We start from the raw sequence: 24070 nt of genomic DNA on the forward strand, positions 1-24070 counted from the left end.
TCTAGATATTACAGTTATTAATAGGAAACCAAGCTCAAACTAACATGTTGTGTACGAGGGTTGACTGAAAGGTAATGCCTTCACCTCCGTAACATTTCAACTGTTGACAGCATTGGTATGTGGCAGGTACTGGCTTGTTCTGTAGCCTCTCCTCTACAGCTCCAGGTGGCAGGAAGCCTAAGCATTGAACTGTTGTAGTGTTACAGTGTAAAGTATGGAACCCTACAGACGGTAGGGCAATGCATTTAAGCAACGTGTAGTCATTTGATTCTTGACAGCAGAATGTGTCACTCCAAAGGAGATTCATCAGAGAATGTAAGCATTTTATGGTGAATGTGTTGATGTGAGTACTGTCCGTCATTGGGCGTGTAAGTTTAAAGGTGTTGATGCGAGAACATCTGACTGGCGTGACAGAGTTGGATGTCCTGGAACAGCAACCACTGAGTTTCACAAGCAAACCGATGACTGATTCAGAACGATCGTCTTATCAGTCAGAGAGAAATTTCAAGCACAATCAGCATTTCACAAGAATGTGTGGGTCACATTATTGCTTCACGTGTAACCACAGAAGAATTTCAGGGACAATCTCACCACCATGTATCGAAGCAGGGTTGCCCACTGCTATCCTGCTTTGGTCTTACGCTACTTCAGTAACCTAATTAAGCAATGAACGTTTAATTTTTTTTTTTTCATTTTCACTACTCAGATCCCGACTACAGATTCTGTGGCCTTCAGCCTCATAGCACAGAATTCAGAAATAGTTTAAATAAAATTCCCCTAGTAAAACCTATTATTTCAGTACATTCTAGTATATATTCTAAAAGCAATGAGGTAATCAGTTTTATTGGAAATGCATACTATTAACAGTTATGGACGATGACATATTGTGCAATATATATTAAGTAACATTCGAGTGAGCTAATAGATCAAATTCAGCTATAAGACTGCATCCAAAAGAAAGCCTAAATTTTACTGATTCCAGCAAAGTGTTTAAATTTACCCAAAGTCTGTTAGTTCAATAGATATTAAGACTTAAAATCTGTTGCCTGTATGACTTTCAGTGCCAATTGTGACCAAACTACTAAATAATTCCGACATCTGTTTTGATATTTTTGATATCTTTATTTTCCTACGTAAAGTGACTCCAGTCTCAACTTTGTAAGTGCATTAATTAAGAATTAAGTAAATTTGAATATGTAAAAATTATTGTTCTAAAGTGCTACCGTGGTTACAAGTCGGGAATTCCCACGGCGGATGCATAAGTTAGTTTCGCGTATTTAAATTGATACAGCTTACTAATGTTAGTTAAATAATAAACCCAATAGTTAACTTAAAAACCAGTTAGAAAGGATCATTTTAACCCTGGGAAATTATAAACTATAATATATTAACAGAATAGTCAAACATTCAAGCGCTCGTCTATTTAAGGTCGGAGCTAGTGCAGCTCTAGTTAGTTCTCGGTCAGATTCTCTTGGAGCAAAAGTGCAGCAAGTTGGTCAATTTTTTCGGTAATTGTGACTGTGAACTTTGTTAAAGACTGGAAGTTTTTAACCTTCCTAATGTGACGATTAAGTGTAAGAGGTCTGGTCACATGAATATTCTGTGTGCTAGTGAGAACAAAGAAATCGCCATGTGGTTGACATAAATGTTCAACAATCAATACAATCTTGACTTTTGATTTTGGAAAACTTAACCTAGGATCCTGGCTTCTTAATTTCAGTGTGATTTAGGTGAGACAGACGTAGCTACCGGGAAGACAAAATTGAATAAGCAAAGCAAGTTAGATCGAGAACACTGGGCGAGGAAATATTTCAGTACCGGTACATCCGATTGTGACGTGAACTTTAAATGACACTACTAAATAAGGACATGTCCCGGCACGTTACATGTGGTGTCCCAGGTGAGGAAACAACCCAGCACGTTACAACCATACAGAATCCTCCATACAGTCCAGATTTAGCACCATTTGACTTCCATCTGTTCTTGATAATGAAAGGCGATCTGCTGGAACATTATGCTTCTGATGAATACGTTGAGAGAACTGTGAGACTGGTTTCAGGAACAGTGTCGACTTCTTCTGTGATGGATTCAGAATACTTGTTCATTGTTGGCAGAAATTTATCCAATTGGCTCGTGTTGATTATGTGGAAAAGTGAATACTTTTAGTTAAGGATCACGTTCTGCAGACTATGTCTACATGTGATTTATTAAGATATTGCCATCCAAACCCAATTAACGAAGGTGGAGCATTACTTTTCACTCAACCCTCGTACTTGACTATGGCCTATTACATATAACGACAGGAACAAGTGTTGTACCATATTATGATTGTGTGTTATTAAAGTTTCAACAGCATGCAATAAAACCCATGAAAAATGATAAAGCTAAAGGACACAAAGCAGAAATTTAATACATTTGTTGTTTTAAGCCTTTATTTTAAATGAATATGATGGATTTTAGAAAACTTTTGTTTGAATTCTCTGACTGGAAATGTGGTTTCCATAGGCCAGGATGTATTGGACCTCAAGCAAACTTTGAAAATGCTATGGGAGATGGCCAAATACAAACTAGGAGGAAAAGTTTACTATTGTGTTTCTAATTGTTATCAGTTACAATTACAATTATTTAAAGCTGTTTTATACACTGCGGTTTCTTTGAATCTCTGGTATTTTGCAAATGATAATATTTTACATATCTGTTGTTCAGCATTTAGAGGTTTGAAATTGTGTCTAATGTTTGTTGGAAGCAACAAAGTGCTCATTATGAAAGTGAGTGTATGTTGTGCATCCTTATCTGCACTGCCTGATGACCTCTCACCGTTTCTGACAAATCCTTTTCTTTGTGTGTTGTAATCTTTTAAGATGCAGGAAAATATATGTAACACTGAAAATAAAATTGTCTGGATTTACTCAGAAATAGGTATGATCTTACATCCAAGATTCATTTCTGTTGAACCAGGAAGCTATCAGATAGGAATGATTAACCAAATTCATGACATGCAGCACTAGATTCAACTTTTAGTAAGATCAGTGGAATAGTGTTTGGGAAAAAAGTGTCTTCAGTCCTGGGTCCATGCTTTTCTGATTTATTTCAATGATCTAATGCAGTTGTGAATGGAGTAGAATAAACTTACCATGTTTTCATATGGCACCAGAATACTGACACATCTTTTACGACTGAGTGGCAAATCTGCAAATTACAGCCTCCTTGATCTCCACTGGTGGCGCCAAGGGAATCAGAGGAGAGCCGTGTGGAGGAGACTGGTTAGTTGGTTGTTTGAGGTTTAAGGGACCAAACAGCAAGGTCATCAGTCAATTATTTCAAATAGGGTCCATTCCGCTAATGGGACATCTGAGGAAAGTCAGAACAATAAAAGGGAAGAAGGCAAAAACGTAAAAGGGCAGTCATGTTGTAAATCGTAAAAAACAAAATGAGGCAAGTTGGCAAGAGAACAAACCCAACGCTATGCTGAAGCAGCATAGGCAAGACCACCTGTGACTCAAGATGTGCAACCTATGGTAAAAGGAGACTGTTTTACCTTTTTTTTAAAGGATTGGTTTGAGTAAAAGGGCAAGAAATGATTATCTCTGTCAGGGAGATGAGTCTGGAATCTCCAAACATGGCTTACAGTGGGAGACACACAAACACTCACCGCCCTGCCCCAATACCTTAAAACTGAGAATAAAATCCACTTTCCTGGAGAAAACCGAAAACCAGAGAGACCATCCGGGAATCGTCAGCCAACATCAAAGGTAAAGTGTGGGGCAGTCTGTACTTAGCACGCAGAGCCAAAAGAAGGGGGCATTCAAACAAAATATGGGCAACTTACTGGAAGGCTCCACAACCACAAAGTGGGGGTGGCTCATGACGCAAAAGAAAACCATGGGTCAGCATGGTATGGCGAATGCGGAGATGACACAGTGTGGTGAAGTCTTTCGGGAGACGCGAAAGGAAGAACGCCACAGGCCTGTGGTCACCTTAATCACGTGAAGTTTATTAGAGAGAGGAGTAGCGAACTAAGTATGGGCCCATGATTGTGCGAAGTGGGATTTGATGTGGAGCCGTAAATCGTCTGCAGGAGGGGTTACAGAAAATGGGTGGTAAGTGACTGCACCTCCAGCCAAACGAACAGCGAGCTCAGTACCCGAGATGACAACATGGCCAGGGACCCAAAGAAAGTCAATGGAACAAGCAGCACGGTGAATATCAGCGAGATGGTCATGAATGGCAGAGACCAAGGGATGGCGCGAAAAACACCGGTCAATAGCAAGAAGGCCACTCATCGAGTCCGTACATAACAAAATGCGGTTGTGTTGGGACTCTTTAATGAAGGTAAGAGTCTGGGAAATTGCCATCAATTCCTCAGTAAACACCCCACATGTAGATGGCAGCAGATGATTTTCCGTTCCAATAGAGGACGTGAAGGCATACCCAACATGATCAGTAGATTTAGAGCCATCAGTCTAAAAAACGACAGCATCCCAAAACTCCCACAAAATTCGGCGGAAAAAGGAAAGGAACACCACCACGGGGGATGGAATCTTTCGGACCACGGCAGAGATCCATCCGAATTCGAGGCCGAGGAACTAACCAAGAGGGGGGTGGGGGGGGGGGGTGGAGGGAACGGAGCGAGGAAGACAGGACAAAGAAGGAAGCTGAAAACACGACAAAGAGATGCAAGGCGGAGCCCAACCGATAAACCCGCCTGTGGTCGGGAGTCGGGTGGGCGACGTCCATGGTCTGGGAACAGGATAGAATAGGAAGGATGCGTAGGAGAGGAACGGATAACGAGTGCATAAGACACCAGAAGCTGGGACCGCCGAACAGAGGGGGGGGTGGATCCCAGCTTCAACCAGGAGACTGGTCACCAGTGCCTTCCCTACTAGCCCTGTTGATAAACGGATACCACAATGGTAGACTGGATCCAGCATGTGCAGTGTGGAAGGAGCAACAACCATAAACTTGTCAACCATAGTCCAAGCGAGACAGAACTAGAGCATGATAAAGACGGAGAAGGAGGCAACGGTCCATACCCCAATAGGAGTGGGCAAGGAAGCGAAGGACATTGAGTTTACAGAAACATTCTACCTTCAGGAGTCTGATATGTGGCAGTCAAGTGAGCTTGTTGTCGAAAAGAAGACCCAGGAAACGAAACTGTGGGACCAAAAGGCAATCGTTGTGCAGCGAGATAGAGCTCTGGATCAGGGTGGATCGTAGTACGGCGACAGAAGTGGATCACCCGCGATTTTGAAGGAGAGAATTGAAACCCGTGTGAGAGGGTCTATGCAGATGCACGCTGTATAGCTCCCTGGAGCTGCCGCTCTGACGATGCCATCGAGGAGGAACTAACCCAAATGCAGAAATCATCCACATACAGGGCAGGGGCAACCAAAGGACTGGCAGAGGCCACAGGTCCATCGACAACAATGAGAAAAAGAAGGACACTCCAGACAGAACCCTGTGGGACACTGGTCGTCTAGGTCTGTGGAGAACTAAAAACAGTACCAACTCAAGCTCTGAATGACCGATAAAAATCGGTAGTGGGCCCCAAAGACCCCACTGATGAAGGGTAAGTAAGATGTGATGGCGCCAGGCCGTGTCATAGGCCATTCGAAGGTCAAAAAACACTGCAACCAAATGTCGGCGCTCCGAAAAAGCCTGCCGAACTGTGGATTCCAAGTGAAGAAAATGATCGATTGGAGATTGTCCCTCTCGGAAGTTACACTGGTAAGGAGACAATAGATCCCAAGATTCGAGGACCCAATTGAGCCAACGGGCTACCATCCATTCAAATAACTTACAAACAACATTGGTGAAACTAATTGGCCGATAGCTGTCAACAGATAGCGGGTTCTTACCAGGCTTAAGGACAGGAACCATGATGCTATCCCTCCACTGAGAAGGGAAGTCACCCTGGAGCCAGATACGGTTAAACACCCAAAGAAGATGTTGCTGTTGTGGAGCACTGAGATGGTGAAGCACTTGATTATGAATGAAATCTGGACCAGAGGACGTATCATAAGAAGAAGATAGAGCAGAAATAAATTCCCATTCAGTGAAAGGTTTGTTTTAAGTTTCTGACTCACAAGGGGAGAAACATAAGGTGGAAGCATCAGGCTGCTGCTTTTGGTGAAGGAAAGCCGCTGGATAGGAGGCTTATGCTGATGCCACTGCAAAATGGGTCGCAAGGTAGTCTGCACAAGCTAATGGGTCCGTACAAAGGCCATCTGGGAGGTGAAGGCCTGGGAGGCTGGACTGCCGATGGCATCTTTGGAGAGAGCGAAGTGTAGCCCATACCCGTGACAGAGGGACAGAAGAACCATGGGAAGAAACGAATCGTTCCCAACATATCCGCTTGCTCAGTTTGATTAAATACCGGGCTTTCGCGCGGAGGCGTTTAAAAGTAGCAAGGCTGGCTATGGATGGGTGCCTCTTAAGGTGTTGCAAAGCTCAACGTCGATCACGGATGGCAATGGCAATGGCTGTACTCCACCATGGGACTTTCCGGCGACGAAATGGCCCAGATGAGCGGTGGACAGGAAGGCTAGCAACATGAACGATAGCGTCAGGCGCGTCACGTAGGATGTCATCAATACAACCGGACAAAGAGGGAGAAAACACGATCTGTGCTGTGTATAGAGGCCAATCGGCACGTTGGAAATACCAACGAGGTAATGTGTCCATCGGAGAGCGGGAAGGGAGCGAGATAATGAATGGGAAATGTTCACTATCACAAAGGTGGCGACCAGTGTAATGAAGGCAGGAGAGAGGGAAAAGAAAGAGAAAGATCAATGGCAGAAAGCGTACCATGACCGGCACTGAAATGAGTAGGAGAGCCATCATTAAGAAAGCACAAGTCGTGGTCTGCTATAAACTGCCTTTCCATCTAGACGAGGTCTTCTTATAGACCACTGCCCCACAATAGATGATGAGCATTAAAATCCCCAAAAAGGAGGAAAGGAGGAGGAAGTTGCTGAGGAAGGGCAGTTAAGGTAGCACGTGTAAGACTCCTCTCAGGAGGGAGATAAAGATTGCAAACTGTGAGCGCAGAGTAAGTGGACCCTAACAGCAACCGCTTCCAATGTAGTTTGAAGAGGAATCCACGTGCTAGTAATGTGTGTACGGACCAACATACAAATGCCACCAGAAGCCCGCAGGGGTTCGACCCGATTTCGACAGAAAACACGGAACACAAGGAGGGTCGGTGAGTGAGCACCAGTAAAATGAGATTCCTGGAGAACCACGCAAGCTGCATAGTAGGACAAAAGAAGGGATTTCAATTCTGGAAGTCGACGATTGGATTTAGCGTGTTCAGCCTCCCTTTAAACCATCGTTCTGTGATTCTCCAACGGAATTGTAATGGATCCTGTCATACCGCAGGGTCCCCACCCATCACCGACAACGAGGGGGCGACACCCATGAACTACAGGTCAGAATCCGGTTGTGAAGTCGGAGAAGGGACCTCCGGTGACAACAGAGGCTCTTTGTCCCGGGACTTATATTTCTTCTTCTTTTCAGGCTGCGCTCGAGGAGGGCTGTGTGGCAAAAAGGAGCCAGCTGCAGCAAGATCAGGAACAGAAAGAGACCGGGCGACTTGGGGGCCAAAAGATCGCGGCTCTCTCGGTCGTTGCAGGGCAGCAAACCTTTGGCCTGGAAGGTGCCTGGAAGAGGCATCCTGGGGAGGCGCCCTTGACCGGCAGACGCCGAAGGAGTGGAACACTTCTCTGGCTGGGGAGGGAGGGCAGGCCCCAGGGGAGAAGATGTGGGAGCCGCAGGGGAGGGGGGGGGGGAAGAGGGATCCAGGATGAGGGTAAGGAAGGGTGAGGAAGGGGTGAAAATGTAACCAAGCCGTAACTAGATGTCACAGACACAGGGTGAAATCATGTATATTTCTTAGGTGCCCTCTGTGTAGGTTAAACGATCGAGTGACTTTCTTCTTATATACTGGGCAATCTGGTGAATGTGGAGAATGACTGCTGTGACAATTTACACACACAGGAGGGGGAACACAGGCACTCCTCTCATGGAGTGGACGTCCACAGTCGCAATAGAGAGGTGCCTGTGAGCAGCGGGAAGACGTGTCCAAAACGCAAGCACTTAAAACACCTCATAGGAGGTGGGATGTACGGCTTCCCATCACATCGATACACCATAATCTTAACTTTCTCAGGGAGGGTATCTCTTTCAGAGGCCAGAATAAAGGCACCAGTATCAATACGATTGTCTTTAGGACCCTTCTGAGCACGCTGAACCAAGTAAACACCACGCCATCCGAGATTGTCCTGAAGTTCCTCATCAGTTTGAAGTATGAGGTCCCTGTTAAAACCACACCTTGTACCATATTTAGAGACTGTTGCTGATAAAAACTGCTTTAGCTGCCCAGTCTGCAGCCCTACGTGCCTGTATCCAGCTTGGCACAATTGCTGTGTCCATTACCCCCCACCAAACCCGACCGCATCTTGCTCAGGGAGTCCACTTCGCCAAACTTGTCTTCAGTGTGTTCCACAAAGAATAAAGGTTTGGTATTGGTGAAAGTATCTCCATCAGTCCTAGTGCAAACTAGATAATGGGGGAAAGGTTTTGCCCCTAGCTGACGGGCCTGACCCTCTTCCCAGGGGTAGCCACGGAAGGGAAGGCCGAAGGGACAAGAGAAGCAGCACTTGAGGAATCAGTTCCACACGGAGACATGGCCGCAGAAGAACGGCCAGAGTTCAGGACCCGTATGCGTTTCATTTGCATAGCGTCCGCCCTGATACCATCCCCTCCGATCAGGGGCTCTCCTCACGGACGCCACCTAGCCACAGCAAGGGCCGTCTGGCACCGCGTCCATTGCCAGGAGTTCCGATGCTCCAGGATGACGAGCAACCACTCCAAGGCATGCATGAGGATGTCACAGGGATCACACTTCTGATACCTGAGCTGTGTGTTCAGGGGGCTCAACAAAAAGGGTATATAGCGACCCCACCACATGGGCTGGCTACCGTGCTCGCTATGCACCCTAGTGTCAGACAACGACATGAAAGAGAAGGTAGAACGTACTAGGAGGGCGCACGTCGGAGACACTAGGTAAGGTGCTTTTCCCCAAATGGTTCACACTATGGAGGAGAAATTTTGTAACGGAGGTCAAACCCCAGAGGGGGACCAAGGAATGCCAAAAGAAGGAAATGATTATGGAACAAAGCCGAATTGTACAACCAACAGAACCAGGATGATAGCAGGGGCCAACATAAGCAAGGACACCAACAGAGGGAGAGGAGAGGGCGAGGGGAAAGGAGCTAGGAGGGGAAAGGAGGGGAAGGGAAAGGAAATGCAGCCCTGGAGAGAAAGAAGGCTGCAATGGCTCGGGGCCCCATGCTCGCCACGCATGTATTCACAAAAGACTTATTGACCCCCTGGGAGGGTGGAGGCTGGTGGGGCAAGACAATGATATCTGCAATATACGGGCAGTGATAGCACATTTAAAGTAATTGTCTGATGAATGGCGCTGCCTTGATTCTGCTGATATGGCAGTGCTTAACTGGAGTGATGTCCTTACTTGCATGGTAAGACTTCTTACAATAGTGGATTTAGGCAGAGGAGAATGGACTTCCCTACAGAAGTAATATGTTACTTGTTGGTGGCTAACGATTAATTCTTTACATCAGCTTACACATCCCTATATATTTCTATACTTCCATCGTGATTGAAGACGTCTTGCATTTTGGTGGCTCAAAACTTGGGTAGGAGGAGGAGCAGCACTTCCGTGGGTCAATTTACTTCCGCTGATCGTGGCAGTATTAAGATACTGACTGTGACTTAACCTAAGACGTTTGTCATCTCACAAGAACCTTCCCAAGTTTTACGGAACACTCCTCATCTGTCATATGCAGCACATGGCATTGTGTGTGACAAGTGTTGTAATGAAACCTATTATTATTTCATTAACACATGGACAGAAAACACGACAGTACGTTAAACATAGGTTCTCACTAGTTATATTCAATGGAAGGTTACTGAAGCACTGCTGCCAACCTTTGATGGGTTTGACGTACCTGTACAGAGATGTGGATTTACGTAAAGATCGTAGCAGAATGTGATTAACTGATGGAGATAGCCATGTGATTAGTAATTCGGAATGAATTTGAAATTGAGGATACCACCGTTATGCTGTCATAGTTATCTTGTGAGTGTCCTTGCTATGGCTATCAATTTTACGATGCTGGCTTCCAGAAACTAATTATGGTTGATTTGAGACTGTGTAAAATGTGTGTGACGTGTGCTTGGATGGGCATTTGATGTCCAGTAAATGTTGGCGTCTGAAATGTGACGTCAGTTGCTACCAACCGGAGGTTAACGGCTGTTAGTAGCACAGTGGACTGTGGCAGCTTGGGTTGGCCAAGGTTTCGTCAGGGGAAGCTACGTTGCATTCTGTTAAACCTAGTTTTTTCCTGTCTTTCAAATCTTTATTATTGCATTTGCTGCATCATACATTTCAATATTCCCTTAGGTCCAAGGTGTGTAAATAGTGTTGAGATTTTAATTCATTCCCCATTGTTAAGTGGCCTGCATGTCTGTTTCACTCACTGACTGTTTGCACGATTATTTTCTGATTTAAAAAAAAGTTGTCTCAGTGTTCCAAGAATTTGCAATATTTGAAGGATCTATGTTAATTAAATGTATGGTTCTTGCGAATCCTTTCAACTTCATGCTCTTCATTAGTCTACTTTGACGTAAAAAATTTGGAAAGTAATGGTTATTAAAACTAAGCGTTTTTGAGTGTTACTCTGCGTTTTAAGACCCAGTGCAGGCTCCATATACCACTTGGTATGCTGAATTCCTTTGCTTGGGCTGGCTAAGGAGTAGTTGACAGCTATTACACAATTTATATGAAGTCACGAGAAGCCAGATTAACACAAAGACAGTCAACAGCCAGCAGGTGAGTTGGTAGCACCACGTTCCTGGGCATTTGCGCCAGCTTCCAACTACGCTGGGAACATGGCGTTCATTCAACTGAGCAAAAGTGAGATCAGCAGCCTTTACATCAAAACGTCTCTCATATTGGAGACGAAACGGTCACAAAAACCGCTTACGTTGTTTCTGTGCACTCTATGAAAAGAAACCTAATTATCTTCTGGGCCACCTTTTCTCTTCCTCATACTATCTTCACTGCTTAGTGAAGTGAGTAAACTTGTGTGTAAACTAAGTTCAAGAATCTGTTTCGCGTATTCTCAGTTGGCTAAACTGATTTGCTTCTCGATACATTTAGTTCTCTAATGTGTTGCTATCAAGGACTCCATTGTCTGAACAACTCAGCATTTCACATGTGTAACTCCAAATAAATGAATGCTGTAGTCCACTTCTGAAGTAATATTCCATGAGCTTTTCAGCTCAGTGGGAGGGAGATTAAAAAGTTACAGAGCAGCATACTTACCACCTCCTCACAGCAGGTTGCATAACTGGCATTCATTGTCTCTCACCCCTTATGCTACCCCTCTTGCGCATCATGTGAACAGACTCCTTATGTAAGGTAAGAAGCTTTCTAGTTTTACAATTGACAGCTGTTTCAGGGGTCTATTTAGCTTCACATCCGTAGGTGTTCCCTGAACGTGTCCCACATGTGACCACCGCGTGGTGCTAGTAGAGCAACAACTGTCTGCCAGACAATGGCTGTACGTCTTCTTAATGTATTCCAAGACCTTACTGGACAGAGAGGGAACGAATCAGTACATAAAAAGCTCCTTTTGTAGGGACACATCTCTAGGAGAATGGGAGTAGGTGTTTATGTCAAATGAACGTCGAGAACGTTAGCAGAAATTCTACAGAACATGCTGTTCAAAAGCAATGATATGTCCCACAGGGAAGTCGTTCAGATAATGGAAATCAACTACGCTATACAAGAGAAAATGGTGTGACACGATACTGTTGGTGCGACATACACGATGCTCACCGAGTAGGCAGGCAACACGTCTGTACTAAAATAGAAATGGTTACCTGCTAAACAACTCACGACACTATTACGTTACCACCTAAACTGACGAACTAATCTCTTTCCTTGGTCGACATGTTATTCAAACATTCGTTAAGTAGGCGGTAGAAAAACGACATACATTTTGTTTGCAATGCTGAAGACGGTTGCATTCAGTTAAGTAGCTTGGAATTGGAGAACGGCACAAACTCACGTTTGGCACTGCTGATGGGAACCATAGCTTTGTCACAACTCAAAATTTTGTCAGATTTCCCTCATTTTCAATACTGTCTCGCTCCAGCAGGAATCGGAGGAACAATCCCATTGATGATGTTAATTCCTATGTTGCAAAGGGTACCTACAAACAGGAATTGAATACAGGCATTCATCGTTTTACACGAAATCATACCATTCAGTTATTTCTGCCGATAACGGCAACAGCTTTTTGAGGGCGGTTACTGTAACAGCGAAGATGCATGTACCCTGAGAATATTCAAAGAATATATTCGAAGCTGAGACAAGAAATATTAGAAACTCTAGAAGTTACAACTACTCAGGACCTTAGCCTTTAATCTGCCAAGGATATTATTTTCAGTACACAGTTTTATTGTTCAAACGCTCTACCGAGTGTTCCAGGCACGCAGCAGCAACGCTCTCTAACTTTATCGCCCCTTTCTATAGACTTCTGGAACGCGAACTGGTAATAGGGATTGGTCAAACAAATGGACAGCCAGCCAGCTTTTGCCCCCAGACGAAACAGTGCATGCTAAGTTTTGGACATCTCATACTGATGCAAACTTTCAGAAGATGATGCCTACATCTTTGGCTTTTATTAATTTGTTTGAAGCCTAGGGTATCATCGGGAGACTGGGCCTAATGTATGAAGTGGTAATGAAATCCCAATTCAAAAGGTTAAAGAATCTTGAAAGCAAGTTTTGTGACATGATACCAGGTCACTGTAGTAAATACAATCAGTAGCTAGGAATTCCTCCTCAATGGCTCACATGAAGGTGCAATATTAGTCCCAATGGTACTTACACTTCACATCGTGGATGTGCCAGAAATAATATCTAAGAAATTTGGTTACGTTGCTGATTGGATAATAAGAACGAGTAAAATTTGTTAAAATACGGAAGACGTCCTCACATATAATTTGTCTGCACTGACAGTACTTCTGAAAACGGAGGCTTGCAGCTAACATTAGTGAAACGCCACCTCTGACGACGCAGGGAGCACAACATATACGCAATTTGTTGACGCCGTCCACGCCAAGGAGCAGGTGCCTGTCCTAGGAACACCGGGGCTCTGAACAAATGGCTTCTGTCATTCCAGGTGGTTTGCTGTTTTTTGTTGTAAGGCGCAAAGATTTTGTTCTTTCGTGCCAACGTCAGAACTGTAGAACACGAAGATGAAAAAGGGGTTAAAACGACTAAACGGTAAACTCAATTGATGGAGGAAAAGACAGCTTAAAAACAAAGACTGATAAAAGTCTATAAAATGCACCATAGAGACAATGGAGGTGCTACACTGAAGATTAAATGTCCTTCGCCATATCGCTACAACAGATCGAGAGTAAAACACGGTCGATAGCCCGCGGCACGCCTGATAACGTAGACGGCAAACGTAAATGAGAACATAAGTGGTTAAGAAAAGTGCATTGTGAACCGTCAGAGACTCAGGATAATGAGTACAAAGTGGTAAGTGATCACCTCTAAACTAAGGACGATGGCTAAGAAGAGAGTGCCCAATACGCAACCCAGCTAAGATGATCTGACGTCAAGAGGGCAGAGGAGGAGGCTGTCCAAGCCACTGGGAGAGCCTTAAAAACCCAGGGATTATTCCTAGAATGGAGGACAACTGGTGATGCCAAAGTGACACCACCTGCTGGCAGACAGGAACAGAGATCATCTGGGAGAATATAAGAACCAGCCGGCTGAGGTACGAGGACTGCAGTCTAGGCAGCAGCGTCAGCAGCCTCATTTCCTGGCAGACTGACCTGAGCAGGAAACCACATGGACATCACAGTGGATCCCTCAGGAGTGAGAAACTGAGTTTTCCTGGACCCGTTGCACCAAGGGATGGGCAGTGTACAGTGGTCAGACTCTGTGCCCTTTAGTCTTCGTGCACAGGACAATGGAAAAGCCTGTGTCACCAGATCTATTCTGGCCTCTGAGGGCGAAGAGCTCTGCTGGAAATACTGAGTAGTGTTGCAAAGGCAGATACGGAAAAACGTTGGTGCAGATGACAACGGCACACCTGATTCCACAGTCAGAGCCATCAGCATACAGAAAGGTACTATTAAAAAGTCGCGTGTGTAGGTAGTGGAAGTCAAGGCAATAGAACGAGGCTGCAGTTGTGTCCTTGGGGAGCAAATGAAGGCTAAGGTGAACACAGGCTGCCACAGAAAGCCAAGGTGGAGAAGGGTTCACTCCCACTAGGATAGTTGCAGGTAGTGTAAAGTTCGGCTGCTGGAGCAAGAACTGAAAATGGGCTCCAGGAGGTAACTGAAGAGGAGTGGGCCCGATACTGGCTATCAAAGTAGTCATCGAAGGAGGCATAGGATGGGTGGCCTGGCATGGCGGAAAAACTCCATGTTTATCTCTTGAGGATAACTTTAGTATGACTGGTAATTCAACAGCTTCGGCATACGCGCTGAACTTGGCTAGCATAAAAGGCGCCAGTGGCCAAACAGATGCGACGATGGTGGGTAGTGTTGAGATGGCATACGAAGGACAGACGCACAGATGCGTAAACAAAGCACCAATATTCTAGTTTTTATTGGACAAGGGACCAGTACAAACCGATAAGGGGGGTTCAATCTGCCCCCAGGAAGTATCATTGAGGACATGTCCTACATTGAGGAACTACGTACAGTGGGCTCCCAGGTGGGACACGAGTGAGAACGAACAGTTTCCTATTGAGCATGAGCCACAGGAATTTCGTAGTTTCAACTAACAGAAGAGCAGCAGGCCAAAGTTGAGAATATGGGGGGAGAAATCAACTGCACTGACAGGAACCAACACAAACGGTTTTGTCAGTGGAAAAAACAATACCATTCTCGATGCTCCATGAGTGAAGAAGTTAGAGACGTCGCTCAATGTGAGAGGTTCCTGGAGGACTGCAATGGATGGCAGAATCGTCAACAAAAAGGGAGCCAGAGGTGCTCAGCAGGAGGCAGGCCATTATAGCGTTAATGGCGATAGCAAAGAGGACAACGCTGAGGATGGAAATTGAGGTACACCGTTTTCCTGGATAAAGTTGTCTGACGAGGCACAACCCACATACACCTTGAAAACTCCATCTTCTAAAAATTGCTGAGGTGAACAGGGAAGCTATGTGTAGAATACAGACATACCAGTCCTCCAGCAGGTGTCTTCCACAGAATCGAAAAATATTGCTTGCCAGGGATTTCCACAGAAAGCCCTTCATGGTATAGGTGGACAAAGTGAAGAAATGGTCAACTGGAGAATGGCGCACTCTAAATCCACATTGGGCACTGGGTAGTAAATTGCAGGACTAACCACCACGCCAGGTGGGATGAATCATATGTTCAATAACCTTGCAAACAGCTGCTGAGAGAAATGGGGCAGTAGCTGGAAGAGTGCTTCTCCTTACCCTGCTTATGCTTGGGTGTGACGGTGGCTTCAGTCCAGCATCTCGGAAACCTTCCCTCCACCTAGAGGGGATTGTCCGTATGGAGGATAAAATACTTGCCTGCAAGAGAAGGTGCTGCAACATCTGAATGTTAACATCTTCCAGCCCTGGGGAACAGAATCGGGATTAAGTGAGATTATAGTACAACTCTCTCATAGTAAATCCGGCATTGTAGCCTCAAGATTCTGAAAAAGCAAGGTTATTGTCCAAGCCGCCTCCACTTTTTTCCGATGGAGGAAGGCCGGGTAATAATGCGTAGAGCTCGAAATCTCCACAAAACAAAGCTCCACGAAGTTTAAGATAGCGATAGAGTCCACTATGACATCTGGTACTGTCATCCAGAGATCTGAGAAAGGCCCTTTCTCCCAGATATCCCTACGAGTTTGGCGCAAATGACAGAAGAGCGAGAGGAACTTAGCAAAAACGTAGATGGATTTCATTTACTAATTTTGTCTCTAAGAATGCAGTGGCACTGTGCACGCAACTGTTTACAACAGATGTAGTTTGTCATCGTAGGAGGACAGTTATAAACGCGGAGAGCACGGTTCCGCGCACGAAGTGCCTCGCAGTACGCCTCAGTCCACCAAGGGACCAGGACACAGAGCAGTAGAGAGGAAGTTCGAGGAATGAAATTTTCGGCTGCACTAAGGGTAACCTGCTCATCGCTAGTGCGGAAGTTTGTTCATCGAAGGTCGCCAGCGAGGAGTGAAGCCTCCATTCAGCCTTAGAAAGCTACCAATCAATTTTGCACATATGTAGGGGTATGTGTCAGCAAACAGAAAGCACAAAGGAAACAGTTGCTGGAGTACACGTCACAGAACGGGCCACTCTACAAGCTGTGCAGTGCAGAACGAGGAGTCCAAATAGTGATAGGTGTGTGTGGAGTGGGTGCTCCAATGTTAAGGCGGATGAGGTTGAGTTAATTGTGAATGTCACCAATGACGTCACGTCTCTGTCAGGTTCTTGAAGAGCCCTGAAGGGGCTTCCATTTCATTTCATGTCCCTCGACTCTTACAACTGCCATCTGGTTTCTGTACAAATTGTAAATACTCTTTCGCTCCCTGTATTTTACCCCTGCCACCTTCAGAATTTGAAGGAGAGTATTCCAGTCAACATTATCAAAGGCTTTCTCTAAGTCTACAAATGCTGGAAACGTAGGTTTGCCCTTCTTTAATCTAGCTTCTCAGATAAGTCGTAGGGTCAGTATTGCCTCACTTGTTCCAATATTTCTACGGAAACCACACTGATCTTCCTCGAGGTCGGCTTCTACTAGTTTTTCCATTCGTCTGTAAGGAATTCGCGTTGGTATTTTGCAGCTGTCACTTATTAAACTGATAGTTCGGTAATTTTCACATCTGTCAACACCTTCTTTTTTTAGGATTGCAATTTTTATATTCTTCTCGAAGTCTGAGGGTATTTCGCCTGTTTCATACATCTTGCTCACCAGATGGGAGAGCCAGTCCTGACAAAACTCTACCAAGGCCATCAGTAGTTCCAATGGAATGTTGTCTACTCCGGGGACCTTGTTTCAACTCAGGTCTTTCAGTGCTCTGTCAAACTCTTCACACAGTATCTTATCTCCCATTTCATCTTCATCTACATCCTCTTAAATTTCCAAAATATTGTACTCATGTACATCGCCCTTGTATAGACCCTCTATATACTCCTTCCACGTTTCTGTTTTCCCTGTTTGCTTAGAACTGTGTTTCCATCTGAGCTCTTGATATTCATACAAGTCGTTTTCTTTTCTCCAATGGTCTCTTTAATTTTCCTATACGCAGTATCTATCTTACCCCTAGTGCGGTAAGCCTCTACACCCTTACACTTCTCCTCTAGCCATGCCTGCTTAGCCATTTTGCACTTCCTGTCGATCTCATTTTTGAGACGTTTGTATTCCTTTTTGCCTGCTTCATTTACAGCATTTTTATATTTTCTCCTTTCATCAATTAAATTCCATATTCCTTTTGTTACCCAAGGATTTCTACTAGCCCTCGTCTTATTACCTACTTGATCCTCTGCTGCCTTCACTACTTTATCCCTCAGAGCTACCCATTCGTCTTCAACCGTATTTCTTTCCCCCATTCCTTTCAGTTGTTCCCATATGCTGTCCCTGAAACTCTGTACAAGCTCTGGTTTAGTCAATTTGTCCAGGTCCCATCTCCTTAAATTGCCACCTTTTTGCAATTTCTTCAGTTTTAATCTACAGTTCATAACCAATAGATTGTGGTCAGACTCCTCATCTGCTTCTGCAAATGTCTTACAATTTAAAACCTGGTTCCTGAATCTCTGTCGTACCATTATATAATCTATCTGAAACCTGCCAGTATCTCCAGGCTTCTTCCATGTTTACAGCCTTCTTTTATGATTCTTGAACCAAGTGTTAGCTATGATTAAGTTGTGCTCTGTGCAAAATTTCACCAGACGTCTTCCTCTTTCATTTCTTAGCCCCAATCCATATTCACCTGCTATGGTTCCTTCTCTCCCTTTTCCTACTTTCGACTTCCAGTCACCCATGACTATTACATTTTCGTCTCCCTTCACTACCTGAATAATTTCTTTTATCTGATCATGGAGTTCTTGAATTTCTTCGCCATCTGCTGAGGTAGTTGGCATATAAACTTGTACTACTGTAGTAGGCATGGGCTTCGTGTCTATCTTGGCCACTATAATACGTTCACTATGCTGTTTGTAGCAGCTTACCCGCACTCATATTTTTTTAGTCATTATTAAACCTACTCCTGCATTACCCCTATTTGATTTCGTATTTATAACCCTGTATTCACCTGACCAGAAGTCTTGTTCCTCCTGCCACCGAACTTCACTAAATCCCACTATATCTAACTTTAACATATCCATTTCCCTTTTTAAATTTTCTAACCTACCCGCTCGATTAAGGGATCTGACATTCCACGCTCCGATCCATAGAATGCCTGTTTTCTTTCTCCTGATAACGACGTCCTTTTGAGTAGTCCCCGCCCGGAGATCCGAATGGAGGACTATTTTACCTCCGGAATATTTTCCCAAGAGGACGCCATCATCATTTAACCATACAGTAAAGCTGCATGCCCTCGGGAAAAATTGCGGCTGAAATTTCCCCTAGCTTTCAGCCGTTCGCAGTGCCAGCACACCAACGCCGTTTTGGTTAATGTTACAAGGCCAGATCAGTCAATCATCCAGACTGTTGCCCCTGCAACTACTCTTCAGGAACCACACGTTTGTCTGGCCTCTCAACAGATATCCCTCCGTTGTAGTTGCACCTGTTGTGGTTGGCAGGAGAGCCAACCGTGATAGTAAAGGAGGCCGAAATGCTCGCGTTTTAGCTCACGCAGGCTCGCGTGAGGTCTGGAACATGACAAGGGAATTAGAATTGAGAAAAACGGACGTAGCTGGTGGAATACTTAACTTTAATCCATTAATGGAGAACGTCGCTCTTTAAAGTACATGATTCACAATATCAATAATACGGATAATGGCGCCTTGCTGGGTCGTAACAAATAACGTAGCTGAAGGCTATGCTAACTATCGTCTCGGCAAATGAGAGCGTAGAAGTCAGTGAACCATCGCTAGCAAAGTCGGCTGTACATCTGGAGCGAGTGCTAGGAAGTCTCTCTAGACCTGCCGTGTGGCGGCGCTCGGTCTGCAATCATTGATAGTGGCGACACGCGGGTCCGACGTATACTACCGGACCGCGGCCGATTTAAAGGCTACCACCTAGCAAGTGTGGTGTCTGGCGGTGACACCACAGCACCTACGGTACGGATATCTGTACCGTTGAGGCACGCAAGCGTCCCCACCAACGGCAAGGTCCGTGGTTCATGGGGGGAGGGCCCTGAAGGGTATTGTGTACATTAAAGTCACGAAGTAGCAAAAAGAGGTGAGGGTGTTGGCCACTGCTAACATCAAATGCTGGAGTGATGTCAATAATAGAAAGGGAACAAGTGATGAAAGGAAATTCAGACTGTAACAGCTTGCAGCCAAGTGTTCAGTGAGAGTGATTGAATATGAACGTCAACCAATAGGAGCAGCATGAATCCTTCACGAGATGGAATGTAATCATTGGGAGAGAGGGGGGAGATTAAAGTGGACTGGAAAGAAACGGAAGACGTCGAAGCCATCACAAGGGCAATTTTGTTTCCTCAGGGCAGGGATTCCAAGAGCAGTTTAAATCTTCATTGTTGGATGTAGTGACAAACATTCCACTGGAGGGAAGTCATGACGGATATGGGAGGAGGAATAATGGTGGGTTGTCACCTCATGGGCTGCTGAGTGTCAGCCTTCAAAGAATCAATGCTATAGGGCGTAGTGGCTGGAGGATCCTGTTCCATGCAACCTACGAAAGTGTCGGCATCCTCACTGAGTAAGTGTGCAGGTTCCATGGCACGAAAAAGGTTGGCACTGGCAGAACGGAGCTTGGGCAGGTGAGGGTGTCATGTGACGACGCTGCTTATGAGGACCAGCGAGTCAGCGAAAGGAAAGACAGTTTTCCTTGGATATCTGAGCCTTTGCTGTCGGCAGATGAAGTTTCAGATGTCTGTTGGCTTGAAGGATGTTTAAAATCTTCACAGGGCACTTTAGTCCCTGATTTCTAGCCTGCTGGTTGTGTAGCAGGTGATTTCGCCGCCAGAGGTGAAGATGTTGCGAGTTGCAGCTTCGGAGAAGGAGAAGCGGATACTACCGTGACACTAGGCTATTTTACAACTGCGATGCTGCATTTGAGAACACATGTCCGTGTGGCGATTTCCTTTGAGGAGCGAGGAGTATCGAGATTTATACTTTTAGTAGCAGATGGTGGAAAACACAGCTTTCACTATCCAACAGCTTGTTAACGATAGGTTAAGGCTCTTTTTCCTTCACTCTGATCGCCTTGACAGCTTGCTCACGGAGATACAGAGGAAATTAACGAGATGAGGCAGCATAGTTGATATTGTAATTTATGCAGCAGGGAGAAGGTGGTGGGCAATTGCACTCATGAGCATCCCTACCACAAGTACTACATTCGGCTGTGCTTCGTCAAGATATTTGAGTATGGTTGTAATGTAGACACCAGCAACAGCTGACTGGGCTTGTCATGTGGCACGTGATGAACTACTTAGCTTGCCGTGATCTGACAGAAGCACTACTACATCGGACATGGAACAGTGTGTGTAGGCACTATGGTTTTGTCAACCTGTTTCATTACCTGATGGTCTTCATCCATCCAGATAACACTCGCTGCAGAAAAACCAGAAATATCAGTGGAAGTTCGAAAAATACGTCCCACCGGTGAGAGTATTAAAATCCTAAAGGTAAACTTCAACTAAGTGCCAGAGTTTGAGGTGCTCATCAAAAGCAGTGATGCTCACATTGTGGTAGGTACAGAAAGCTGGTTCAAATCCGAAATGGTAGATTTTTAGGGAAAATTTAGGTGTACATCGAAAGTATAGATAAATGACAAATACAGGTCGTGTATTTGTCGCAGTACAGTAACTCAAATCCACAGAGAGAAATTGAAGCTGCATGTGGGTGACTGCACAAGACTGAGTACCACGAGTGGGTATAAAAGGATCCTATCGCCCAACAGACTCCTCTACTGATGTAACCGAACACTTGAACAAAACTAATTTTCCCAGTTAATTGTTGGATGATTAAAGTCTCCACCACTGATTACAATATGATTGGGGAACTTGTTGAGAAGTGAACTGAGGTTTCGTCTAGTGGTGGGTATGGTAGGGCGTCCTGTGAAAGTTCACTAACAATTACTGTAACTGACAGTTAAGAACCCTAGTTATGATGGAAATATATTGGATTTAATGCAACGAACATACCTGAATTCTGAGGATACCCACATCGAAACTGGGATCAGTGACCATGGTGGGGTTCTGGCAACAGTGATTATTGAAGTACAGAGGTCAACTAGAGCAGAAAGATAAGTATGTTCTGTAAACTAGATGAAAATGGATGTTGTCATATGTGAATGACGAACTGGCAACACAAGGCAGGAGCATGTAGAAGAAATATGGCTCAAATTTGAAAGGGTAATTGACCACATGCTGGATAGATGTGTGTCCCACAGAACAGTTCATAATGGGAGATAACCTCCATGGTATAGAAACGCTGTAACGGAACTTTTAAAGGAACATTAGTGCAAAATAGGTCTGAAAGCGTAGGGCTATAATTAGGTGCTGAATGAAATGTTTGAAGGGATCACGCTCTGTTGACAGGCAGTGACTACCGTAGCCAAATATGTGAATGTAGGCTTTCCCGGCGTGTACTGCTGATGAAATCTTCTCGGGCTTCCATCCGGGTATCTGCGTCGAAAACCCGCGACGTTTCGATGAGGACATTTAACGTATATAGAGATGGGCAGCACGAATGGTCACAGGGTTAATTCGTGGGAGAGAGAATGAAAGAACTAATTCTCGAATACAGAAGCTATCCCGAGAAAGTGTTAAAGTTTCAAGAACCGGTTTTAAATGATTACTCTAGGATATACTACCATCCCAATTGCTCACATTGGGATCGTGAGTATATGATTAGAGTAAGTACTGCACGCACGGAGGCATACGAATGATCGTTCTTTCCGTGCTGTATACGTGAATACAAGAGGAAGAAGCTCTAGTAACTGGTACAATGGGACGTAACTTCTGCCATGGACCTCATGATGGATTGCGGAGTATAGATGCAGATGCAGACTTAGACGCTACCACCTTGAAACTCATCTGCATCGTCCTCTTGTTTCCTCCCTTACAAGCCAATCATCTTACTTTTTCTTTTGGCAGTCAAAAACTGGCGGAACTGTTTTCGTAGCTCTATTCTTTTTTGACAAGTTCTCTTTACTTGGGCGTCCTCGCTTTGATTTCTCTTAACGGCTAATAGTCCACCCGCAATTTCCGCTTTTAATTTGCGCAGTGGAATGTGTTGTTCTTGAAGTAATCTGCAGTCCATTCGAGTCACCTGGTGATCACCGCAATTTTAATTGCGTCCTGGAAGCTGTATAAATACTAAATCATCGATGCTATGTAGTATTTCTATAGTTATGATAATTTGTCAATCAAATACCACCAATACAGGTGTTGTAAGGTGCAATGACCCATCTTGGGACTTGCACGTATTGTCTTTGTGGAATGTTCCACCTGTGTCTCACCCTGAGTCTCAATACCAACGAAAGATGAATGCAGAGTAAGACGTTTGTTATCGTACGTATTACTACAATGGATCTCCTGTATCTTCTATTGGACATGCTATTGCTCCTCGTTCTCCAGCCTTCATGTCTTTTCGTTGGGGAGGTCAATCTTTCAGTATATTTACTCCTAATACTCAAGAGAGTACTAAAGAGTGTCACTCATAAAGAAATTGTCGGCGTGCACCTTGAAATTGTGGTTTTCTGTCAATGTGTGGTTTTTTGTAGTTTTCGGGCGCAAACTACAGTGGTCATTAGCGCCCAGACTAAATTATGAATGCACTGTGAGGCACAATGTTAAAGCAGCAACTAAAAAGGACAACACTAATAAAAGGCACATTAACAGGCAAGGAATAATAAAAAACAGCATAATCAAATGTCAGACAGGTTTGTCGAGTGGATAAACGATGAACGCGAGCAGCTGCTTTTGGGTCATCCGCTAAAATTTCTTCCAGAGTACATGGGGGGCTATGATCAAAGCGCAGTGCACTAAAATTTGGACAGGACATTAAAATGTGGCGTACAGTTAGCGATTGCCTACATTGGCAGAACGGCGCCGACGCAGCCGTCAGCAGATGGCGGCGGCTGAACCGGCAGTGTCCAATACGTAACCGGGACAAAACGACCTCCTCCCGCCGAGAAGGGCGTGAAGAGGTTGTCCAAGCCGTGGGGAGAGGTTTCAAGGTCCGAAGCTTGTTTTCAATAAGTGTAGACCAATTGGCATGTCACAGCGATAAAATGCGCTGACAAATGACCCTGCTGAAATCAGATGAAGGCACACAACAAGAACCTGTCCGAGGCTGGAGGACCGCAGCCTTGGCGGCGGCATCTGCAACTTCATTCCCAGGGATACCGACATGGCCAGGAACCCACATAAAGGTAACCGGAGAACCATCGTCAGCCAGCTGCTGAAGAGAGCGTTGGATCCGGCGCACGAAAGGGTCAACCGGATACGGATCACTGAGGCTCTGGATGGCGCTCAGGGAATCAGAGCAGATGACATAAGCAGAATGTCGGTGGCGGCGGATGTATAGAACAGCCTGGTAGAGGGCAAAGAGCTCAGTTCTGAAACCGAACAATGGCCATGGCACCGGTATTTGAAACTGTGTGCCCCGACAATAAAAGAACACCTGACACTGTCATTGGTCTTAGAGCCATCTGTATAAATGAAGTTCGTATTAATGAACTTCGAACGAAGTTCGACAAACCGCGAGAGATATACTGAAGCTGAGGTTACCTCCTTCGGGAACGAGCTGAGGTCAAGGTGAACGCGAACCTGAGCGTAGGGTCAAGGTGGCGTTTGGCTCTCGCCC

Source organism: Schistocerca gregaria, unplaced genomic scaffold, assembly GCF_023897955.1.
Source record: "Schistocerca gregaria isolate iqSchGreg1 unplaced genomic scaffold, iqSchGreg1.2 ptg000308l, whole genome shotgun sequence".
In the NCBI taxonomy this organism is placed as follows: domain Eukaryota; kingdom Metazoa; phylum Arthropoda; class Insecta; order Orthoptera; family Acrididae; genus Schistocerca; species Schistocerca gregaria.